The sequence below is a fragment of the Molossus molossus genome, unplaced genomic scaffold (genome assembly GCF_014108415.1).
Source record: "Molossus molossus isolate mMolMol1 unplaced genomic scaffold, mMolMol1.p scaffold_m16_p_22, whole genome shotgun sequence".
In the NCBI taxonomy this organism is placed as follows: Eukaryota; Metazoa; Chordata; class Mammalia; order Chiroptera; family Molossidae; genus Molossus; species Molossus molossus.
This window is the reverse complement of record NW_023425358.1, coordinates 9,816,179-9,842,426: the sequence shown is the minus strand read 5'-3', so window position 1 is coordinate 9,842,426 and position 26,248 is coordinate 9,816,179. Positions and strand designations below refer to the sequence as shown.

Sequence of the window (26,248 nt, the reverse complement as noted above, 5' to 3'; positions counted from 1 at the left end):
TGTTTTTTGCACTGGGTCCTAGACCAAGCGAGTCTGTGCAGGACCTTTCAACAGCAGACCTCCAATTCCCTATAGCTTCTGGGTGTCCTGGATGTAAGCCCTGGTGGTTTTCAAAGCCAACATTTTAGGGATTCATTTGTCTGGTGAAGGTCTGAAGAATTAGGTTATCTGATGTGGAACACAAACCCCTTGCTCCTCACAGAGAAACTGTATTTGTAAGATCCCTCTCAATGGTGGCCCATTGTGATGGGTGGGATTTTTTTTTGCGAGACCATGTCTCTTCCACTCCTACTATCTCAATATGGTCCTTTTATCGTTTATTGTGGAGAAGTGGTTCAGCTAGATTTCAAATGTTTTTCAGAGGGGGTTGATTCATATGTAGCTCTATGTTTGGTATGTCCATGGGTGGTGGTGGTGGTGGGGAGCGGGTGCGAGTTCAGAATCTTCCTGTTCTGCCGTCTTGAACCCATCTAGTAAATGTTTTCTAATGTATCATTTAGATTTCTTTAATGATTTTTTTCATTTTGAGTCATATTTTGAGTGGTTGCTCAAAAGATTACCAAATAAATCTTAATTTATCAGAATCAGCTCTGATTTTTAGTAGCTTTATATTAGTGATACATAGAAACATTACTCCTACATAGCTCTATTCCTTCCCCCATTTAGTATTAATTTAATGTTACAAATACAATAATGCATCATTATAATTATTTCTTTACCATCTGTAGTCATCCGAGCAGCCCAATATAGTGTTGCTCCTACCTGCCAAGGTTGCCGTGTTACTGGCAAACATAGTACGCATCTATTACATGTCTGTATATTATATACCCAACATTACATTATACGCATAGTTTACAACTTGCTTTTTAAAATCAGTAATAAGGAGAAAGAAGAAAAATTCCTTTCTGCCATTTTGCATAATTACATAGTAACTTATACCAGTGGGTTTTTTTGTGTGCCTGTGTGAATATGAATTAACACCTGGGGATCATTTGCTTTCAGTCTTAAAAACTTCTTTCAGTATTTCTTATAAGGTGGGTCTGCTAGCAAGAAAATCATTTTTTATGTGGGAAAGTATTCTGTTTTCATTTTAGAAAGATAGCATAGGGTTCTTGTTGACAGTTTTTTTCTTTAAGCACTTTGAATGTTATCCCACTGGCTTCCAGCCTCCCCTGTTTCTAATAGGAAGTCAGCTATTATTCTTACGGGTTGGGAGGGCAGAGTGGTCCACTGTAAGTGATGAGTTGTTTTTCTCCTGCTGCTTTAATGATTTTCCTCCTTGTCTTTGACGTTCAGAATATTTACTATAATGCAGATGTCTGTAGAATTTTCTGCAATTTTCTTACTTGGAGTTCAGAGAGTATTCTGGATGTACAGCTTATCATGTTTCAAAATATTTGAGGAGTTCCCTGCTATTACTTCTAATATTTTTCTACTCCTATCTCTTCTTTCTAGTATTCCCATTACACATATGTTTGTGTTCTGGATGGTGTCCCACAGTTGTTGCTGGGCATTGTTTTTTGAGACTGTTCCTTTTAACCCAATACACACTGTTCTTTAGTTTGTATAATCTTTAATGAGCTATGATCAAGTCCACTAATCTTTCTCCTGCCAGGTTTCTACAGTTCAGTCCCCCTTGTAAATTTTTTATTTCTACTACTGTACTTTTCAACTCCAGAATTTCTATTTGTTTTTTTTTCAAATTTCTATTTACTACTGTTACATCTCTTTTATGTAAAAGTGTCACATGCCTTTTTTTTTCTTTTTCTTGTGAACATATTTATAATGGCTACTTTGAAATCTTTTCCTGTTAAATCTATCATCTGGTCTGTCTCACAAAGACAATTTCTGTGTTGCCTGTTTTTTTGTTGTTGTTATTCTGCATTTTGTTGGAAACTGGACATATTGATATTACACTACAGCAATTCCAGTTACTGTGTAGCATACCCAACCTTCCTGGTATTTGTTATTGATATCTGCTGGTTTATGTTTTAGTGACTAGCTGGATTACTTTTTAAAAAGTCCATTCTGGCCCTGGCCGGTTTGGCTCAGCGGTTAGAGCGTCGGCCTGCGGTCCTGAGAGGCCCGGGTTCGGTTCCCGCTGGGGGTGCGTACCTCGGTTGCAGTTTGTCCCCGGCCCTGGTCGGTTGTGTGGGTGGCAGCCACTTGATGTGTTCCTTTCACGTCGATGTTTCTCTCTCTCTCTCTGTTCCTCTCTCCCTCCCACTCTACCTGAACAAAAAATGGAAAAATGTCCTCGGGTGAGGATAAAAAATAAATAAATAAATAAAAAGTCCATTCTGGCCCTGGCCGGTTTTGCTCAGCGGTTAGAGCATTGGCCTGTGGTCTGGAGAGACCCGGGTTCGGTTCCCGCTAAGGTTATGTACCTCAAAAAAAATGGAAAAATGTCCTCGGGTGAGGATAAAAGAAAAGAAGTCTATTCTGGCCCTGGCCAGTTTTGCTCAGCGGTTAGAGCATCAGCCCACAGACCAGAGAGGCCTGAGTTCGGTTCCCACTAAGGACACGTACCTAGGTTGCAGTTTGTCCCCAGCCCTAGTTGGGGTTGTGTTGGTGGCAACTACTCGATGTGTCTCTCTCACATCTATGTTTCTCTCTCTCTCTCTCTCCCTCCTGCTCCATCTGAAGATAAATGCAAAAATGTCCTCAGGTGAGGATAAAAAAAAAAGTCTATTTTGCAACCCCAATCTCCACAATGTGAAGCTTTTGATGTGTTCCTCAGGGAGGTACATCTCGGGATGTCCACAGTTACTCTCAATTTACAGTAATACAGTAGAGCTCTCTTTCCTTAACACACCCATTAACAATGCCCTGGGACATGAACTGCTATACAAATTAATCCAATTGTGGCTTCTTTGAAAGGCTAGTTTCTTAGAACCCTGTCTGATATTTGTTCTGACCACAGGAGGTCTCCTCCCAGCTTTCTTATTCTCTGGTTCTCCCTGCAGGCTACCAGCATATAGTCTAGGATACATATTCATTAAATACGCAATCTTCTCTTTCAACACAACTACTACTATTCTTGAGATTACCTGTAGATTTGAAGGTCTACACACCAAGTTGTTTAGGAAAAAGATTATGGTCTGCTTCTCTATCTAGACAAAATCTCTGGGACAGAACTCTGGAGCTGAGGGTGGAGATAATGGGAAGTTTCTCTGTCAGAGAAACCCGTGTTCTAGGAACTTATTGCTTGGTGTACTGGAGCAGTAGCTAGAGGTCCTCTAAGCTTCAATTGTCTGACAGGGAAAGGATGATTAAGATCCCAGTATTCTCAGTGTGTTGTGCTCAAGGTTCTATAACTGGGGGAATAAATGAAAGAAGGGAGCCGTTACCTCTCAACTGTACTTGAGATTGTTATATTCAATGTAAATGGCCTAAACACACCAATTAAAAGACAGAGACTATCAGAGTGCATTTGAGAGAGAGTGAAAGAGAGAGAGACACCATGATGCAAATATACTATGCCTACAAGAAACTAATTTCAAACATGTTTTAGATGGCTTAAAAGGAAAAGGCTGAATAAAACACACCATTCAAACACTAATCAAACAAAAGGTAGAACTGGTTAATTTATCCAGAAGTAAAACAATTCTAAATGTATATACCCTTTATAAGAGAGATTCAAAATACACAAAGCAAAATGACAAATAAAAGGAGGAACAGACAACTCCCTATTTTTATCTGAAGACTTCAACACTTGTTTTAGCTATCAATGGAACTAGCAGATGGTGTTTGAAAGACATAGAACTAAACACCATCAACCAAGTGAATAAAATTGACATTTATAAAACATTCCATCCATTAACAGAATACACATTGTTTCCAAAGTTTGTTCTCTGATCCTAATGGAACAAAACAAACTTAATTGACTTTTGAAACATCCACAAGGACTGGGGCTGGTTGCCAAGAGCACCAACCATATGATTGGTGTTGAAATTTTCATTCCCAACCCCCTGACTTCCAGGCAGGGGAGAGGGAATGAAGACTGACTCAGTCATACATAGGTAGCCCTGGCCAGTTTGGACCAGCAGTTAGAGCGTCGGTCCACGGACCAGAGAGTCCTGGGTTCAGTTCCTGCTAAGGGCACGTACCTCAGTTGCAGTTTGTCCCTGGCCCTGGTCGGGGACGTGTAGGTGGCAACCAGTCGATGTGTCTCTCTCACATCCATGTTTCTCTCTCCCTCCTCTCGATCTATCTGAAGATAAATGCCAAAATGTCCTCAGGTGAGGATGATTAAAAAAAAAAATCATGCCTATGTAATCAATCCTTCATAAAACTCCAAAAGGATGGAATTTGGGGAGCTTCTGGCTAGTTCAACATGTGGAGATTTGGGAAAGTGAAGTACTTAAAAGAAAATATGAAAGCCTCCTGCCCTTTCCCCATACCTGGTCCTATGCATCTCTTCAATCTTGCGTTCCTGAGTTATAGTCTCATATAATAAACGAGTAAACCAGTAAATAAAAAGTTTCCTTGAGTTCTATGAGCTGCTCTAGTGAACTAATTGAACCCAAGGAGGGGGTTGTTGGAACCTCCAATCTACAGCTGGTCGGACAGAGCACAGGTGATAACCTGGACTTGTGACTAACATACGCAGTAAAGGTGAGGGGGCAACCGTCTTATAGGACTAATCCCTTAACTGAAGAGTTCAACTGTAATATACGAAGCTGGTGTCAAAGAATTGCTTGTTGGTGTGGGGACCTTCCCTCCCACATTAGAATTGAATGCAGAATCCCTGCAGAGGGAAATTTATACCATTAAAGGCTTATATCAGAAAATGAGTGAGGTCTCAAATCTGTAATCTAGAGCTTCTACCTTAAGAAGCTAGAAAAGAAACAAAATAAAACCAAAGCAAGTAGAAGGAAGTAATAAAGAGCAGAAATTGATAAAATTGAAAATAAAAATAGAAAAATAAATAAAGTCAGACATTTGTACTTTAAAAAGATTGACAAAATTTATAAAGCTCTAGCAAGATTGATGAAGAAAAGAAATGAATTACTGTTATCAGGAACGAAAGAGGGGATTAGCAATTGTTGAAGTGTCCAGACCAGGCTCAAGATGGAGTCACATATGCTAAATTCAGCAGTCTCCAAGAAAAGAAAGGCCAGAAGCCAAACAGTGCTTGCTTACTCAGTAGAAGTTACCTAACTGGACTGCAAGACATCTCTTCTCTCCATATAAGGAAAGTAACCCTGCTTTAACCAATCAGCAAATGCCCAGTATAACTTTCTTTCTCCTACTCACTTTGGTCTATAAGACTCTCTCGCTTTATAAAACTTTTTGGGAGCAACACTCTATTTCTAGACTGAATGCTGCCAGATTCATGAATTATTAAATAAAGCCAGTCAGATCTTTTCAAAATTTATGATTGATTTTTTCTTTAACACACTAGATATAAAAAGCATAATAAGAGAATACTACAAATGATCACGCACACATAAATTTGACCATAAAGATAAAATGGACCAATTCGTACGATAACCACACAAAATTCATCCAAGATAAAATACATAACCTGAATGAATAATCCTATAACTATTACAAAGCTTGAACTCATAATTAAAATACTTCTAAAGAAGAACATTTTCAAGGCCCAGGTAGTTTCACTACAAAATTCTACCAAACACCAACCACACAATCTCTTCCAGAAAATTAAAAAACACTTATAACAAAGCTAATACGAAAGAAAACTACACAATATACTTTGTGAAACAGTTGTGAAAATTCTCAACAACATATTAGCAACATACTTATTGAAGACTTGATACTTTCGCCCTAAGATAAGAAAAAAAGTGGGAAAAAAACCCAAAAGGTAGGCAGATATATATATATATAGGAAAGGGAAAAAAATACAACTATTCCTACTTAAAAATGATTATGTACACCCAAGGAATCTTAAAAAATAAAAATATAAATATAAAAAAGCCTCCTAGAGCTAATAAGTGACAGGATACAAGGTCAACATGAAGAAGTCAATTGTGTTTTTATATAGTAGCAATGAATAATAGGAAATCTAAATTTTAAAAAATTCAGTATCATCACAACAGCTCCAGAAAAAAATAAAATACTTAAATATAAATCTTACAAAACATGTATATAGCCCTGGCCGGTTTGGCTCAGCGGTTAGAGCGTTGGCCTACGGTCCAGAGAGACCCGGGTTCGGTTCCCGCTTAGGGCACATACCTCGGTTGCAGTTTGTCCCGGGCCCTGGTTGGTCGTGCGGGTGGTGGCCCCTCGATGTGTCCCTTTCATGTCGATGTTTCTCTCTCTGTTCCTCTCTCTCCCTCCCACTCTACCTGAGCAAAAAATGGAAAAATGTCCTCAGGTGAGGATTAAAAATAAATAATAAACAGAAAACTTTTTGCCTTGGCCAGTTTGGCTAAGTGGCTAGAGCATCAACCTGTGGACTGAAGGATCTTGGGTTTGATTTCGGTCAAGGACACTACACTAAAGAGAAATTATTTGCAAATTACAATCTGTCAAAGAACTTGTATTCAGAATATGTAAAGCACTCTTATAACTCAATGGTAAGAAAACAACCCAATGAAAAACACGGGCAAGGGACTTTTGATTCTGCGCCAAGATGAAATAGATACACTTCTCCCTATTCTTCCACTTAGTAAGCATGCTGTACATTACATATAAATTAAACATAAGATGACTCTGAAAAGTGGAGAAAAAGTAGACTAGCTAGAGACCTTGAGACCCAAGTAGTGACACCCCCAACCCCGAGGAACAAGAAACTTCTATTTTTTATCCCTATGAATTTTATTATTCTAGGTACCTCATGTAAGTGGAATCATCCAATATTTGTCCCTTTGTGATTGACTGGCCTATTTTATTTAGCAGGTCTTCAAGGTTCATCCATGTTTTGTAGTATGTATTTCAGAATATTCTTCCATTTATGTACTTATGTATTTATTTAATTTTATTTATTTACTTGTTTGTTTCTTTACCGATTTGAGAGAGAGAAGAAGGGAGAAGAGGGGGAAAGAGACAGAAACATCAATTGGCCGCCTCCTACATTCTTCTCGCCCCCCCGGGGCTCAGGCCCACAACCTGGGCATGTACCCTGACTGGGAATCAAATAGGGGCCTCTTAGTCCATAGGATGACATTCCATCCACTGAGCCACACTGGCTGGACTCACTGATTTTTTCTTAGAGAAAGAGGGAGGGAGAAAAAGGAGAGAAACATCGATTGGATTGGTTGTTGGTTGTCTCCCTTACTGAGAATGGAAATTGCAACCTTTTGGTACACAGGATCAACTGAGCCACCTGGCCAGGGCAGAATTTTCTTCCCTCTTTTTTTTAAATCCTCACCCGAGAACATTTTTGCATTTATCTTCAGATAAAGTGGGAGGGAGAAAGAGAGGAAGAGAGAAAGAGAAACATGGGTGTTAGAGAGACACAACCCCAAATGGGGCCGGGGACAAACTGCAACCAAGGTACGTGCCCTTAGCGTTAACCAAACCCAGGACTCTTGGTCCGCAGGCTGATGCTCTAACTGCTGCACAAAACCGTCCAGGGCAAATTTTTTCCTTTTAAAGGCTACAGAATAGCCCAGTCAGTGTGACTCATTGGTTGAGCATCAACCCATGCTCAACCAAAGAGCACCAAGAGGTCGCTGGTTCGATTCCCAGTCAGGGCACATGCCCAGGTTGTAGGCCCGATCCCCAGTAGGGGTATGCAGGAGGTGGCCAATCAATGTTTCTCTCTCCCTTCTCCCTTCCTCTTTCTCTAAAATCATAATGAAAAAAATAAAAAATAAATAAAATAAAAGGCTACAGAATAGTCCAGCCAGTATGGCTCAGCAGTTTGAATGCTGTCCCATGGATTGAAAGGTCCCAGTTCAATTTCCAGTCAGGGCATGTGCCCTGATTGGGGGCTCAATCCCCAGTAGGGGGTGTGCAGAAGACAGCCAACTGATATTTCTCTCTCACATCAATGGTTCTATCTCTCTCCCTTCTTCTCTCTCTAAAAAAAAAATCAATGAAAACATATTTTTGAAACAATAAAAGGCTACAGAACATTCCATTGTATGTATATTTTGTTTATCTATTTTTTTCATTGTTTATCTATTCACCTGTTGGGTTGTTGCCACGGGTTTCCAATCCCCTATTTAACTAATAAAAGAAAGGTTTACTCACAAGTCAAAAAATCCCCAGGTAGAGAGGGATATTAGAGGTCACCTAGTTCTAATACTTAAATAATTTGATGGAAGTTATCACCATCTTAAAATTCTGATAAATTTTTAAATTTTTTTTTTCTTTATTAATCTTTGGAAAGACAAGAAGGGAGAGACAGAAACATCGATGAGAGAGGACATTAACTTGCTGCCTCCTGCATGTCCCCTACTGGGGACTGACCCTCAACCTGGGCATGTGCCCCGGGAGGGAATCGAACCGGCGACATCTCGGTGCAGGGTTGATGCTCAACCACTGAGCCACAAAGACCAGGCAAAATTCTGATATTTTTACAATGTCATCTTGACTATGGGTGGCTACCACTTCAAACTGTTAACATTTCTCTTTTCTAAGTTGGCAACTGTCAGCAGTTTTTTAACTGATTTAGTCCTGACACAGGGCAGATGATGTTCGTATGTGTACTATACCTACATGGGTAAGGCTAGATTTTAAAACAAAATTGTATAAAATATATGTCATGTAAAATCTGCCGTCCCAACCATTTCTAAGTGTGCAGTTCAGCAGCATTAAGTACACTCACACTGCTTTGCAGCCAGCACCATTACCTACCTCCAAAACTTTTTCACTGGCATGGCCAGATTTTGACAACACTCAAAAAGAACTGCTAGGAACAAATGCAAACAACGTCACAGACTTTACTTTGGCACGATATTCCCTAAAGGATTTTACATAATGTATAATAAATAAATTCCTCCATTCAAACATATCAAAAAATTTCAATTTTGTATAAAGAAAACAAATGCATTCAACTGCACTTTTAAAAATTAAGCTTTGATACTGAGAAAGAATCTTGATTTGTTTTTCTGATTCCCTACTCCACGGTTATATTTATTTATATATTAGTATTTTTGATCCTCGCCCAAGGATATATTTCCATTGATCTGTACATAGAGTGGAAGGAAGGGAGGGAGTGAGAAGGCAGGAGAGGGAGGGAGGGGCAGAGAGGGAGAGAGAGAGAAACATCAATGTGAGAGAGCTACATCAATTGACTGCCTCCCAACCAGAGCCGAGAATGGAACCTGCAACCCAGGTACTTGCCCTTGACCAGGAATCGAACCCAAGATCCTTCAGTCCACTGGTTGATACTCTATTTACTGAGCTACACTAGCCAAGGCCACATTAATATATAAAAGGCAGCATACACCTAGCCAGTGTGGCTCAGTGGTTGAACATTGGCCCACCCATGCACCAAGAGGTCGCCAGTTCCATTCCTGATCAGGGCACATGCCCAGGTTGTGGGCCTGATCCCTACTGGGGGGGCTTGCAGAAGGGAGCCAATTGATGTTCACTCTCATCAATGTTTCTATCTCTCTCTCCCTCTAAAATCAATATAGAAAAAAAAATTTTTAATAAAAAAAAACAGCAGCAGCCCTGGCCGGTTTGGCTCAGCGGTTAGAGCGTCGGCCTGCGGTCCAGAGAGACTCGGGTTTGGTTCCCGCTAAGGGCATGTACCTAGGTTGCAGTTTGTCCCCGGCCCTGGTTGGGTCGTGCAGGTGGCAACCACTCAATGTGTCCCCTTTCACATCAATGTTTCTCTCTCCCTCTTCCCTTCTCTCCCTTGCACTCTATCTGAACAAAAAGCGGGGGGGTGGGGGGGAGACATATATGCAGGTAAAATTTATAGAATTAGATTTTGTATTATGTTACTGCAATTTTTTTTCATTGTATTATTCTCACTCAGACGATATGGATATACAACTCACATTTTGCTTACTCATCCTTATTATAAATGTATTCATGGATAAAATAACACTGAAGTAACTATAACAATGACAAATACTTCAATAATTCATAACTGTCACAACTATTAATGGTACTGTATACTAGTATTGGTTCTTTATAATAAGTTGGTAGCAATTAAGTTATGGAAGCCCCATTCTTTAAGCTCCAGCTTTAACTCACAACTGATAAAAAGATACCAATCACAAAACCTGTTAAGATCTGCTCCTCTGAAGACCCTCACTAGTTGCTCAAGAACATAACTTCCTCCTACAGCAACCCTGAGAATTACCAGAATTTGAAGATACAAACAACTATGGAAAAACATCGTGTTTTGATAGTCAATACTGTATTAAGTGTCTCCAGAGGAATTGTATGCCAGACTGTAAGGGATAACTCTGGGACAGAGAGTGATCATTCTCGTACTATAGATATTATTATTCACGGCCTGAATATTCTCTTAGAGGTTAAAGAGATGAAGGATGGAAGAAAAGACTGTAGAGAGGCAATTTTGTCCCCCATGCAACTGGTAAAAAAAAACACACACAAAAAAACCCCTCAGAAACAGAATGAAGGAATTTGAATTTTGAAGCTGAAAGGGGTATTGGAAAATGGTTTTATAGTTTAAGAGAAGAAGTTTAGTTCAACAAACATTTATCAGGTGCTAGATACTGTGCTAAAAAGCCTGGAAAGGTTAACCAAGTCAGTAACTTAATGGAAGATGGAGTGAAGCCCAGAATTACTTGATTCTTGGAGTCCACTGCCCTGTAAAAACAGGACCTGGAGCCAGTACTCCTACATTATGACTAGCATTCTTTCCACTGATTTGATAATAGTACAAGAATAATTCTGATTCCATATAGGAACAACTGTTCTTATTACAATAAAATTTAGCTTATTACTTCTAGAACTCATAGTCAGTCTATTCAAACTAGTAATCAACTATCCTACAAGTAACAAACTGCTTTTATACAAATAAAAATAAAAAGACTGGGATGGGGAAAGTTATGACTCATTACAATAAATACCTTTCAAAATTATCAAACTGATAGAAAGTCAGACAAATTCTATAACAAAATGATGTTTGAAAAAATGAAACTGAAATTGGGTCAGAACTTTAAGAGCTGTCTTAGTTGTAATATTTGCTATAAAACCGCCTAGCAAAACAACCCAATTATCACGAGATGTACTGTATATCATAAGCACAGGAAAAGATCAAATTTCAAAAAGTACGGTTTCTACCAAATGCGTATCACATTCACACCATCATAAAGTTGAAAAATTTTTAAGTCAGACAGTGCCTGCATATGGAATGTGCTCAGTGCTCAGCACACAATCTATATACAAGAATATGACCCAGTACTGAGTAACAGATGAAGTATCCTTATTTGATAGATCTCTGACTCTATCACCTCTGGCTGAACTGATCTCGAATCTCCAACCCCATCAACCTTCCTGAACTTTAATTCTGGGCCTCTAATGACTAGCTAAAGTGTTAGACAATTCCATCTGAATGTGTTTATTAACTTTCAAATTAACCATCTGAAAATCAAATCAAATTCTTTCTCCTCAACTGATACTCCACTGCAAAATTTCTAATTCTGTTAATGGCTTTCAATAGCTCAGCCACTCAAGAGCTTAAAATCTGGTACTCATTTTGATTTACCACCTCCTACCTCCTTTCAAAACCTGGAAATATTCCCTCAGCTACTCTCCCCCTTCACAGGCAAATGTAGAAAAATTAGATACTTCCCTACATATGAATATTTATAGATAAATCAAAGTCATTCTCCAGAGCAAGAGGGTAATTATGTCTACCACCAAGAGATGACGACAATACAGTAATGGTCTTCCAAGGTCATTTTAGTCTTTGCTCTCTAGTCTTCTTTAGTTTGCTCTCTCTGTGCTTAGTTTTGAGGTGGTTATGAATATTAAATCCAGCATAATCAATAAACACAAAAACTGTAAGAATGGCGAAAGTGTTAAGTAGAGGTATGTAATTATGGGTTAAAATAAAACACACAGCTAAACATATCAATAAAGAGTGAGAAATCATGCTGCCCCCATGAATGAGATAAATCGCTGAATAGTATGAATGATTCTGAAATACCCACAACAAATCCTGCAACATATGAAGATGCTATACCTACAAAATTGATGATAATCAGCAGGTGACAAGGAAAAACGATTAGTGAAATGGACAAACTTTTGAGTATGCGGTTAGAGTAGCATCAACACTGGATGGCAAGATTTCAAACTCTTTAGTCTCAGGACCCCTTTATACTTTTACTGAGAATCCCAGAGCTTTGGTTGTCAAATATATCTACTAGTAGTTACTGTATTATGAATTAAAATTTAGAAATGTAAAAACTGATTTATTAAAAAATAAGCCCATTACGTGCTAATACAACGTATTTTTTTTTTAAACTCCCTTTTCTAATGTGATAGACCACATAAACAAATTAAAGGACAAAAATAATGATCATATCAACAGATGCAGAAAAAGCATTTGACAAAATCCAGCACATTTATAATAAAACTCTCAGCAAAATGGGCGTAGAGGGGATACATAACTCAACATAATAAAAACCATATACGACAAACCCACAGTAAACATCATATTCAACCAGGGAAAAATAAGTGTTTCCCTGAAGAACAGAAAGACTGGGATGTCCACTTTCACCATTCTTATTCAGCTTAGTACTGGAAATCCGAGCCACAGCAATAAAATATTACAGTATCGAATATTTAAAATTTTCTTCTAAGAAAACTTGTCACACAATCTAAGCAAGAACAAAAGTTTTTCATGAAAGGAACCACAATTTTTAAAATGGATACACATGAGCACTCATTTTTTAAAACATACTTTTACTTACCCTGAACACTAATAAAAGTGTATGTGATCTTTATTTGATGATGGTTTATTTCCCAAGGGTCTTCCTTAAGTGTTTATTAAGTTTTCAGGAAGAATTCCACATGGGTTACTGTATCTGAGTTGTATATAAAAAAAAATCATTTACTTTTATAACTAGCCATTTTCTAATCAAATAAAGATTGCAACCATTTTACTACATAAAGAAGTTCTTTCTAGTTTAGAGCTTTGAGAAAGAGAGACTGAGATTTACCTGGAGTTAAACAATAACTCAATTAAAGCAGTAACATTGTAGATGAAAAAGGACCACATGCTAGCCTGACAAACTCAGGGAGGCCTACATGGCAGCCGCACAAACTCAATAACCACAAAGGATGGCCTGAAATTAAAACTTTTTAACTAAAAGTTGTTTATGGCAGGTAGTCATCTTCCCAAACAAAGGTCAATTTTCACCTTAATTGAGCCTATTGTCTTTTTGCATGTATGATAACATGCCTTTGGAATGTCAGGGTAAATTCCCTTTTTCCAGACCTCTCCAGGCACAACCAATACACCAGGGTGGAGACCACAAATCCCCTCATTGTTATTGTTATCACGTTAAATGACTGTTAACTATCCTGCACCCACCTCTGTAAAGAAGTATGTGTCTATCATTTTACCTTTTATCCAATCCCAGAGGTGCCCCCACCCCACCCTGCTTTGCTTTCACCTGCCCAATCTATCACCAGTAGATTTCAGTAACCCACTTACATCTCTTTTGACTGTAATGTGTAAAATAAGGTGCAAAACTGCCATTCTCTGGAGCATTATCTCAATCTGTTGAGGTTTTGTTCCCCAGCAATTATAGACAGTTATGGCTCAAATAAACTCACAAAACTTCTTCACAGGTTTGAATGCTACTTACATTGACAATATTAAACTACTACAATTTCCTCTCATTGCTGGTAGCTTAAGAGAGTCATGCTGATTGTTAATTTCTATATCAAGGGAAGATAAGTTAAAATAAATATTAAGTAACTCCCAAGCTTACTATGTCACTCTGGACTCACAATTCTGAAGAAAAGATTTTTAAAATCCAGGTATAAATGAGAAAACAGAAGGATAAGTTAATTTCCCTACTGACCTATAAATAATAAAATCTCGATCTGAACAAGCTCTGACAAAAAATTCAAATTCCCAGTCCCTTCTCCCACCCCATCATGATGCCACCATTTATAAGAATTCAATCATAGTACCTAAGAGATGTCAGTTATTAACATCAAATCATAATTAATATAAAGAAGACTTGAAGAAAGAGCAGTATCTTATTCACTCTTTGGATCCTTAACATCAGCAAGTCAAATACAAGTCAGTTTAGTCAATTAGCATTTAAAGAAGACTTTTTTCCTAAAGAGTTTTTAAGTGTTCAAACAAAGTACTGAAGAGTACTCACTGTGTATTTTAAAGAAAGCACACAAGTATACAGTGACTTGACCCAACAGGTTCTGCACTGTTGTCAACCCTAAATGTGTCTTGCTATAAACTAAACCATGTCCCCCAAAAAAGATATGCAAAAGTCCTAACCACCACCCAGTATCGGAAAACACTATCTTATTAGGAGACAGGCTTTTAACTGAGGTAATCAAGTTAAACTAAGGTAATTAGGATATTCTTATATAAAAGGGAAATCTGGAGATAGACCTGCATACAGGGAGAAGGTCACGTGGAAGACGAGTTCTGCTGCCACAAGCCAAGGCATTCTGAGAAGCAAGCAGAGACCTAGAATAGATCCTTCCCTCATAAGGAACCAACTGTGCCAACACCTTGATTTCAGACTCCCAGCTTCCAGTTACTAGACAAGCAATTTCTCTTTAAGCCACCCAGTGTGAGGTACTTGGTCACAGCAGCCCTAGCAAACTAATACATGTCTGCTTTTCAAAATAATGTAAAATGAAAAACATACATATTAATTGACTAAACATATCAATTAAAAGGCAGAGACTGGGATTAAAAAGGCAAGCCCAATTATATGTTTTTTTTTATAAGAAACCCACCTGAAATGAAAAGACAGGTATGTCAGAAGATAAACCATGCAAACAGTAAGTATAAGAAGGCTGGTGCTGGCTATCTGTATTATCAGATAAAGTAAACTTCAAGCCAAAAATATAGTACCAAAGATATACAGGTATATAACAATAAAAAATGTGCATGTACCTAACAACAAAGCTTCAAAATATAAGCAACAACACTGCCAAAATCAAGGAAAAAGACAATCCAAAATTATAATTCGAAATTTAACTACTTCTTTCAGGAATTGGTAAACCTGGGCAAAAGGAAAAAAAAAAATCAGTAAAGACATAAAAGATGAGAACAATTATCACACACCACTTTGACCTAACTGATACATATAATGCACAATACACATTCCTTTCAAGTGTAACATGGTATGTTCACCAAGATAGACCAGATGCTGGGCCATAAGACAAATATTAATAAATTTTAATAGAATAAATGTATACAGAGTATGTTTTCTCACAATAAAATAATTTAAAAGACATCACTGTAAAGAAAACTCCAAATATTTGAAATAAAATACACTTCTAAATAATCCATCAGTTGATGAAGGAACCAACAAGGGATATTGGAAAGTATTTTTAACTGAACTGTACTGAAAATACATTATTACTCTGGCCTGGTGGCTCAGTTGGTTGGGGCATCATCCCATGAACCAAAAGGCTGTGGGAATGATTCCCAGTCAGGGCATATCCTAGATTGCAGCTTCAATCCCCATTTGGGGCATATATGGGAGATAACCATATATTGGTTTCTCTCTTGCTCTCCCTTCCTGTTTCTCTAAAATCAATTTAAAAATTATCTCTCTCTCTCTTTGGGTAAGGATTTAAAAAAAATACATTATCAACATTTGTGGAATGCAACTAAAACAGGGCTTAAAGTTTATATATATATATATCTATATCTATAGATATAGATATATATATGAATGAAAAGGTTTAAAAGTCAGTGGCCTACCACCCCACACCCTACTCCCTCATATCCATTAGGATGGCTACTATAAAAAAACAACACAGAAAATTACAATTCTTAGCAAGGATGTGGAGAAACAAAGCCCTGTGAGTGTTGATGAAAAGTAAGTGTAGAAACTATGGAGAACAGTAGCTGGTTTCTCACAAAATTAAAAATAGAATTACCATGATCCAGCAACTCTACTTCTGGTATACATACACTAAAGAATTGAAAGTAGGTACATGAACATGTATTTGTACACAAATGTACATAGGAGCATTAGGAGCATTAGTCACAATAACCACTGACAAATGGGTAAAAAAAAATGTGGTATATACATACAATGGAATATTATTTAGCCTTAAAAGAAAGTAAATTCTGATATGCTACGATATGTATGAATCTTGAGAACAGTATGCTAAGTAAAATAAGCCAGTCACAAAAAGACAAATATTGTCTGATTCCAATTACATGACGCTTCTAAGGTAGTCAAATTCATAGATAGAAAGTAGAAGGATGGTTGCCAGGGGCTGGGGAGAAAGGAGAATAATTATTGTTTAATGGGTCCAGTCTAGCTTTCCAAGATGAAAAGAGTTCTGGAGATGGATGGTGGTGATAGTTGCCTAACGAAGTGAATGTAATTTATACCACTGAACTGTACACTTAAAAATGGTTAAGGTGGTAAATTTTTAATGTGTATTTCACTGCAATTAAAAAAAAAAAAATCAATGGTCCGATCCATCTCCTGTTTTCATAAATAAAATTTTATTAGAACAACAAAAAAATCAGTGGCCTACTGTTTTACCATAAGAAACCAGAAAAAAGCAAGAGAAACCCATTAATAAACAGAAGAAAATTAAGTACAAATATAAATCAAATAGAAAATAGATGAGCCACAGAAAAAATTAAAGCTAAAACTTGTTTCTCTCAAGCACAATTGATAAACCTTCAGCTAGACTCATCAAGGAAAAAGGGGGGGGGGGGGGCGGCGGTAGAAAGAAAACCTGGGAGATATCTATCTAGTATGACCAGGATGGAAGAATGTTTCAAAAACCAAGAGTGTAGAGTATTTCCAGGAGGAGTGGTTGACAGTGTCAAATGCTATCGAAAGGTCAAATAAGATACAGACCAAAGTCTATTTAATTTAACCACAAGAGTCACTGATGACCTATAATAGCCTGTAAGGAAGATAGCAGAGTTTTATGCTAGATTGCAATAGACAAAGATAAAGAGTATGCAGAAATGAGGAAGTGAAAATTGTGAGTCTAGACAATTTAATCTTAAAAAGTTTGGTTTTAAAGAGAGAGCAAGAGACTAGCTGGAGGGAAATATGGACTCAGGGATTAGGTGGAGGGAAAAGGGGGCTCAAGTGAGGATACTGGTATTTTTATAAAACGGGGGGAAACTAGACAACACCCCCCGCCCCAGATGTTTTTCAAAGTGTGGCAATTATACAGACAATGTTTTGATCGTTGTTGGGAAAAGATTCAAAGAAGGAAATGTTAAAGATACAGGAACAAGGATAGCAGAAAGTACTGGCCTTAAACAGAAGGAGACCCATGATAGGAAAAAGAAAAGGAAGGGTGTAGTTACAGTTAAGTTTACAGATGGTGGTAAAAAGCGGTATGAGTTCTTGTCTGATAGCTTTTTGGCTTTTATTTCTCTTTGAAATTATAGGTAGAGGTAAATAGTTTGAAAAGAGAGGAGATAAAGTAGAATTCTGAGGAAAATGAAACATGAGAAGTGTGTGTGGGGAAAAGAAAAAGAATGGCTAGGAGGCACTGAGGGCCCAACTGAAACTGAAGACCACGAATCCACAGTGGCAATAATCTGTGGCTTTTGAGTTCTATCTCAATACACTGTCAAAAAATCAGTGGCTTTGAATCAGTTTCTAAAAAATTATAATAATCATTAATTAATAGTACTTACATAATACTTAATATGTACCGGGAATTTTTTATATATTTTAATTTATTGATTTGAGAAAAAGAGAAAGAGAGACATCGATTTGTTATTCCACTTATTTATTCATTCATTGATTGATTCTTGTATGTGCCCTGACCAGGGATTGAACCAGCAATGCTGGTGTATCCAGAGATTGCTCCAACCAACTGAGCTACCTGGCCAGGGCACCAGGCATTTTTTAAAAAGTACTTTTTATGTATTATATAAAATCAGAGAGGCAGTAATTCCTGTAAACAGCAATAATTCTCATAGAAGTATGGTCTGTATAGTATTACATTGCATGTAAAACACACCAAAGATAAAAGAAACTGTCCTCATAGAATAATGGAAAGCCACAAAAAGAAAATAAGCAGTGCTGAAAAATCAGAAGCAAAAAGGAAGAAAAGCAAAGAACCAAAGAAAAAGTTTAAAACCCAAAGAGTGAGTCAACGTGTAAAAATGAGAAAAAAGTAAGTCAATGAAAACACCTACATAACCAGTACCACCGGTGAAAGAGAAAAACAAAATGGAAGTGAGGTAAGTTTGTGGAAACCCTTTCATTTTCTGTTTGGACCAAAGAATTTCCTAATTTTATCAAAGAACACAAATAAAATATATAATGCTGGGTAGTGTTGAATATGTTTGCTTACTAAGAGTAGTCTAAAATAAAATACTTAGCAGGCTATGAACTGAATTAAAGAGAAAATCATGTAAAAAAAGAATTATCTAAAGTTGCTTCAGAAACCAGAGGGTAGTAGCTACACAAAATCTTGATTTCAGAGATTCATGGTCTTGGTTTGTAGTTATGCTGAATGCATCAAAAACTATAGAAACCAAATGAATAGCAAATCACGCCAACATAACCAACATAAAAAAATATATCATTTAGCCCGGCTGGTGTGACTCCGTGGTGGAGCATCGACCCATGCACCAGGAGGTTGCTGTTTCGATTCCCAGTCAGGGCATATGCCCAGGTTGTGGGCCTGATCCCCAGTGGAGAGCATGCAGGAGGCAGCCAATCGATGTTTTCTCTCATCAATGTTTCTATTTCTCTCCCTCTCCCTCTTAAAATCAATAAAAGAAAAAAATTTATATATATATACCATTTAATAACTGTAGAAAGATAGCAATATAGAATAATAAAATTGCAAACTGGGTATCAAATAATTGTAATTTTAAGATTTTTTTTTTTTTTTTTTTTTTATCCTCACCCGAGGATATTTTTCCATTTTTTGTACAGATAGAGTGGGAGGGAGAGAGAGGAAGGGAGAGAGAGAGAGAAACATCGACGTGAAGGGACACATCGAGTGGCTGCCACCCGCATGACCAACCAGGGCCGGGGACAAACTGCAACCAAAGTACGTGCCCCTAGCGGGAACCGAACCCAGGTCTCTCCAGACCGCAGGCCAACGCTCTAACCGCTGAGCCAAACTGACCAGGGCTTAAGATATTTTTAAAAGCTATACAGGAAAATTATTAAAATGGAAGAACATTCAATGTGGAGACAAGGAAGATGTTCTCCAAGAAGAGAAATATTAATAAGTTTCATCCCTCAATTTTCACTCTTATAAAACAGAATTATCAATGTGAGATATAACAATGATACAAGTTAGTGATTTATTCCAGGATCAGTTATGTAAAAATGAGCTGGCTCAGGTCACCCTTGGCACGAATAATAATGTTATGAAGAAATTAATGGAATACTCAATTTGCCCTTCAAGCAGGAGTGTAATATAAATCTAATGTATCTTTGTATTTTTAAAGGAACATATACAATCATTATTTTAGATCTGGCAACTAAGAACACAGATTTCCAGCTCACCGCCCAAAATGGGGTGAAGTATTTCTAATATAAAGAACAAAGAAAATCAATGTCACCTCAACATTTGGAAAAAAAAAAGAACAAAGAAATGTACCTTTCAACTTAACAGGAGATAAATTCCAAGTAATCAACCTGAGGTACATGAACAACTGTTTCAGTCATGAATGTGGTGGCATTTAAAAGCAAAAAGCTCAAAAAACTTTATATAAAGATTATGCTCAATAGCTATCTAGAAAACGACGGGGAAACCACACACACACACACACACACACACACACGATATAACTAATATTTATAAAAATATTTAAAAATTGAAGTTGGAAGGAACCAACATAGGAACCCCCTAACTAACAAAGGAAACACATTTGCAAAAGTCTTTGATGCTTGACCATTTTTAGTAACAAAACAGTTTTATCCTTTACAAGGCCAGAAAGACTTACTAAAAGTTTAAGACCATTGTAAACATATAGGATACAGTATGTTACTGGTTTTTATACAACTGTCAATAGTGTTTTATAATAAAAATGTATTTTTAATTACTCTAACATTTTATTATGAAAATTTTCAGATACAACGAATTTAAAGAATTTACAGGTTGCCCTGGCCAGTTTGGCTCAGCGGTTAGAGCGTCAGCCTGTGGTCCAGAGAGACCCGGGTTCGGTTTCCGCTAAGGGCACGTACCTTGGTTGCAGTTTGTCCCTGGCCCTGGTTAGTCGTGTGGGTGGCAGCCACTCGATGTGTCCCTTTCACATGGATGTTTCTCTCTCTTGCTCTCTTCCCCTCTCTCCCACCCACTCTAGCTGAACAAAAAATGGAAAAATGTCCTTGGGTGAGGATTAAAAAAAAAAAGAAAAAAGAATTTACAGGTTAATGCCTAAATAGCCAGACCTAAATTCTACCATTAACAATCTACTATACTTGCCCAGCCGATGTGACTCAGTGGTTGAGCATCGACCCATGCACCAAGAGGTTGCCGGTTCGATTCTTAGTTAGGGCACATGCCTAGGTTGTGTGCCTGATCCCCAGTAGGGACATGCAGGAGGCGGCCAATCGATGTTCTCCCTCATCGATGTTTCTGTCTCTCTCTCCCTCTCCCTTCCTGTCTAAAAGCAATAAAGAAAAAAAAATAACAATCTATTATACTTGTTTTATCATATATCAATGGGATAGGATTTATCCATCCATCAATCCACCTTGATTTTTGACGTTTTAACTACTTGTTAATTAAAATGCTATTTTTTTTTCAATGTTTTTATTGCTGGTTTGGCTCACCAGTTAGAGTGTTGGCCTGCGAACCAGAGAGACACCGGTTTGGTTCCCGCTAAGGGCACGTACCTTGGTTGCAGTTTGTCCCCAGCCCTAGGTGGGGTTGTGTGGGTGGCAACCAGTTGATATGTCTGTCTCACATCAATGTTTCTCTCTCTCTCTCTCTCTCCCCTGCTCTATCTGAAGATAAATGCAAAAATGTCCTCGGGTAAGGATAAAAATTAAAATGTTTTTATTGATTTTTTTAGAGAGAGAGGAAGAGACAGAAATATCAATGTGAGAGAGAAACATCGACTGGCTGCCTCCTACATGCCCCCTACTGGGTATGGAGCCCAAAACCCAGGCATGTGGCCTGACTGGGAATTGAACCAGGACATCTCAATCCAATGCTCAATCCACTAAGCCACGCCGGCTGGGTTCTAAATGCAGTTTTTGAGGCAAGGTCTGATATAACAGATGATAAGCATGTGGGGCTCTAGGCAGGTGATCTTCAGTGTTGCTACAGGACAAAAATCAGTCATGTAGTTTCTCAAATTTCTGGTGAATGAACATATATTAACTTTTACGACGCGTTGTATTTAGTTGTCAGCTCCAGCAAAGTAGTTAAGCGCTAACTCTGAAGACCAACAGGCTTGAGTTTGAAACCTGGATTTTGGGCATTCCTCTCTCTTTAAAGATCAATAAAAAAAAAATTTTTTTTTAAACAACAGACATTTTTTGCTTTTCAGCACCTGGTGATAGGCAGCTGATAAACTGCCCAATTGTGCTGTCAACTTCAGACAATCATTGCTCCCTCTTAAACCCTCATTTTAAGACATATATATAATTTCTATCAGATTTTGGCCAATCCAGCCTTGCCCAGGCAGCTCAGTTGGTTAGAACGTTGTCCTAATACATCAAGGTTAGTGGTTTGATTCCCCATCAGGACACATACCAGTATCAACCAAAGAATGCATAAATCAGTGGAACAACAAATCAATGTTTTTTTCTCTCTCTCTCTCTCTCAAATCAATAAAAAATGTTTTTGCCCAATCTAAACAAAATATGCTATCTTCACTGGATCACGTGTCCAAATGCCTCTTATATGTGCAGATAGCAAATGTATATGCCAGTTTTGTTATGTGGCATATAAAAGTTCTACCAACTATATTCCTCTTTAAAGACATGATTTTCAAGAAAAACTTGTAAAAACAACCTTGAAGTCTACTCTGTTCACCTCTAAAGATTAGTTTTAGTGCTTTTTCCTTGCCCAAAATCTAAAAGCAGTACTCCTATATTTGCTTCAAGTAACAGACTTTGTCCACTACTGATCTTTTGGCAGTTAAGATATATGACAATATAGTAGCTTTTAAAAGGTTTATGGTAAAGGTAAAAAATACTTCATCTTAGACACTAATTCGGGTGAGGCTTCTTTAGGCATACTTTTACAATATTTTGACTTCTGAACCATGTATATTTTACATATTAAAAAAAAACAAAACCACCTTAAAATAAATAATGAAACCAGTGAACCATATCAAACTGGTAGCATAACCAGAGAAAAGGTTATTTTCCAGTGACTTCTGAACATGGCAAATAATCTGATTATACATCCTTCTTGTGTGAATTCTAAGGATAAAAATGCAAAAAAAATTTAAATGATTTTATGCGTACATAGGATAAAACAAGTACGTTAATTTTATGAGACCAACGCGCTACCTACTACGCTAACGAGGCACCTAGATTTTCATCTAAGACAAAAGATACAATTATAGAATTAAAGAAGTTAAGAAAAAGTCTGCTATGTTAAATTTGGATATATCACTATGAACTTATAATACAAGCAAGTGAAAAAAAATTTTAGTTCTTTCCTCCAAAAGGGTCTAAAAGCACTGACACTCCAGTAGCAGTGAAGATGCCAAACGCCCAGATCTTGGTTTCTACATACCATTTCTCACTGAAAAGAACCAAGACTCCTTAGATAAATAGCCCATTCCAGATCTCGAACAAAGGAAGTAGTAAGGCAAGCCAGGGATAATTTGTGCCAAAAAGCCCTCCAAGACTAACGAACAGAAGTGTTAAAAAGACAAAAGAGCCCTGGCTGGTTTGGCTCAGCGATTGGAGCATCGGCCTGTGGACCAGAGTCCGGGGTTCGGTTCCCACTAGGGGCATTTACCAAAAAAAAAAAAAAAAGACAGGAGCCAGCTTGAAAGGGGCCCTACTTTGATCACCAAAAAGAAAACTGACTGTAACCATTACCCCCCAAAAATGAAAAGATTAAAACTCACACACCCATAGTGGTATCCCATAAAGAAGGGAAAAATAAAAATTCACTTGCCACCATTGCGGGTGACTATTTCCCCAGCTCTTTACCCTGATTATTGATTAATTAAAGAGAATTCAACGTTTCCTCTGTGTTTCTAGGAGAAACTTTAGTTCCCTTAGGGTTAATGAAAAAACATCTACCTTACAGAAAATCTTCAGTAAAATAACTGATAAAGAGTTATCAATGGGTATGAAAATCACCAAGCAAAAGGTAGTTAGAAACAGGATATTTGCTTGGTGTTCAAGTACTACCTCAAAATTACATACAAACAGGCAAACTACACCTTTGTAATATATCTGTAGTCACCACTTTAATCAAGTGGTTACATTTAGCATCACTGACAGCATGGCAAACGGATATTATCTATCTCTTCTAGATGCAACAGGAAGTACAGAGCATCACCTATTCAATATTGTTGCCAAAGAAAGTTTAACTTTAAGCCAATCAAGCTTTTCTTTAGACCTAACTTCCTGTAACAGGAAATTCAGGGGGATAGAGAAATACATTAAATGATACTATGAGGAAACAGACAAGTCCAGAATGTGGGAGCATTCTATGAAACAATTAGTTTGGTCAACTGTCAGAAAAAAAGGAGAGGGGTATTATTCTTTAAAAGAAAAAAAAAAAAAAAAAAAAGGCATAATCACCAAATGCAATGCATGAATCTCGACTAAATACAGCTGGGAGGCATTGGGGGGGCAGTTTCCCAAAGAGACTTTGGAATACTAAGGAAATTTAAATATGTTGATAACTGGGGTCAGTTGGAGAATGTGCTTATTTTTAGGTCATGCATGCTGCAATATTTGGGTGTCATGTTTGCAACTTACTCTCAAATGGTAATACACAGACACATAAAGGGAGAAAAGTGGGGGAACAATATGGCAAAATATTAATTACTAAATCTAGGTAGTGAAGTGTTTGTTCTATTTTTTCTCAACTTCCTTAAGACTGAAATTTTTCATAATAAAGTTTTTTAAAAAGTGTACCTATACTGAGAAGTAAGTAGAACATAAACTTACACTGGGATTATATCTGGGCACAAATCTCACCTCTATGACTTAACTAGTTGCATGGCCTTAACTAGTTGTGTTACTTAATGTCACTTAAGTTTGTGTCTCATCTATAAAACTCAATATCTAACTTGTTAGGTTGTTCTGAGAATTAAACAAAATCACATATGTAAAATGCCTAACAGTGATGCATAAAATAAATAAATGTTTTTATAATTAATAAATGCAACCATCCTAAAATACAAGACAATAGGAAAACATTTATTTCATTATTTTCACGTTCTGTGACAATAAACTACATTAGGTAAATTAAATATCCGCTGGCAGTCGATGGGAATAGGGGGGAAAGAAGACATTTTTTTTAAATCCAAAAATTCCAACTGAAACCCTAGACCACCATAGGAAAGCCATAAAAATCTCTACCTATGCAAACTTTTGTCATCAAATTGTGAAGTTTGCTTTTCGTATTAGCCTAGTAAGAAAATCAGCTGAAGTCAGAGAAATTTTTCCTAAATACAACAGGTCTACTTATCTGCCTATATGCTAAAATTCTTTTTATTTTGCCTTCATTTTTATAAGTTCCAATAAGGTACACAATTATTGGGCTTTATTCTAAATTCTGGTTAAGATTCATATTACTCACAAAGATGTAATTTCCTTTCATCAATTCTAATGGACTTATCATTTCAGGTAACCCCTTTTAGGCCACCAGAAAATGACTAGACGCTGAGTGATCCTCAGGTAGAGAAGAAAAAGAGGTGGTTACATTTTTTTTCTCTTGTAAGTGCCATTCCTTTTCTTTCCAGTACCAGAGAAAAAGCAGCAGGGGAGTAGAGGGAAAAAGCAGCCAGGTCTCGGCTCCCTGGCTCGCCCAGGTGAGAGGTAACACCTCAGCCTTCTCGGGGTTAGGGTGCTGGGCAAATGGGCGTGCAAACGACGTGCAGCACCCTGGAATTTTTCCTAACCGCGGGGCCCAAGGCCAGTCTCCTCCCTGAAGGATTAAATGCCACTGAGGGGACTGTGGGGTGCCTCCCGGAGCAGATGGGGGTGACCAGACCAGGCTTTCCTTTCCGTCCAGCGCCCAGATGGGGGACGCGCAGTGTCAGCCCCTGGGCAGGAGCACCCCGAAGGCACAGGCGACAAGCAGCGACTGGCGGTTGCCCCAGCGCGGGCCGGACGGCCCGTGCGCCCTCCCCTCCCCATTACCTGCGGGCGGCGGTGCGGGGAACCGGAGGCCTGGTGCTCCTCCTCCTCCCCTCCAGGCGGAGGCGGCGAGGTGGCGGCGGCGGCGGCGGCGACAGCCCGGGGGGAGGGGGCGGAGCGCGCGGCTCGCTGCCTCTCTCCTCCCCCGGGAGACCGAGGGGACCCTATCTCGGGCCGCCGCGCCTAGGCCCCTGAACAGCCCGTGGCTGGGGCATGGCGGCACACAGCAGCAACGTGCCCGCGAGGTGCGAGAGTGCGAAGCGGCGGGAGGAAAGCGCCCGTGGCGCTCGGAGGAGCCCAAGGGGAGGAGCGAGGGGACGGCCGTTGGGGGCGGTTGGCCGAAGGCAGGCGGCGGTTTAGGGAGCGCGGCGACGGCTCGCGTTTTCCTGCCGTGGGGGGGGGAAGGGGAAGGGGAGTGAGGGGAGGGGAGGGGGAGGTTGGGAGGGAGCCGCCGCCGCGCGCGTGCGGGACGGCGCCGCCGCCGTTGCCGCTCCGCTCACTCCAGCCTGTTTGGGGGCACTTTGTTTGTGTCCCACAATGCTCTGCGCGGGCGGGAGGGCTGGAAAGGAGGGAAAGTGGGCGGGGCGGAGTGAGCTCGGGGGCGGGACGCGACGGGGGGGGGGGGGACGCGACGGCGCAGTTTTGGCGCAAGCGCAGAAGGAGTGACTCGCGGTCGCCCGGACTTGAAATGTGGGCGATTGGGTCTGCGTACACACTTTTGGGTTTCGACCGTCTATGCACCTCTGCGTATGTGCACACGTGTGGATTTACATTATATGCTGCACAAGCTCTGGCTGCCCAGTTTGTCTTTTCTCTAGCTGTTCTCCTCAGCCCGCTCCTGCTTGCACTGACAGAAGCATTACAGGGCATGATTCACGCTTCTT

The 26,248-nt window shown here is 38.8% G+C and overlaps 1 protein-coding gene across 5 annotated transcripts in view; it reads right to left on the bottom strand.

Annotated features, from left to right (window-relative positions):
- ZBTB44 (zinc finger and BTB domain containing 44) overlaps positions 1-25,584 on the bottom strand; it is a 76,750-nt gene extending 51,166 nt beyond the window's left edge. For 2 of the 5 annotated variants that reach the window (XM_036276619.1, XM_036276616.1), the window contains exons 1-2: positions 14,845-14,931; positions 12,816-12,929 (exon numbers count right to left, since the gene is read on the bottom strand). The gene's annotated coding sequence lies outside the window, so the exon portion shown is untranslated. Of the gene's footprint in view, positions 1-12,815; positions 12,930-14,844; positions 14,932-15,004; positions 15,090-25,367 lie in introns of those variants that run through there. The other 3 variants (XM_036276617.1, XM_036276618.1, XM_036276620.1) reach the window with 3 other exon arrangements.
- Positions 25,585-26,248: the final 664 nt, after the last annotated feature.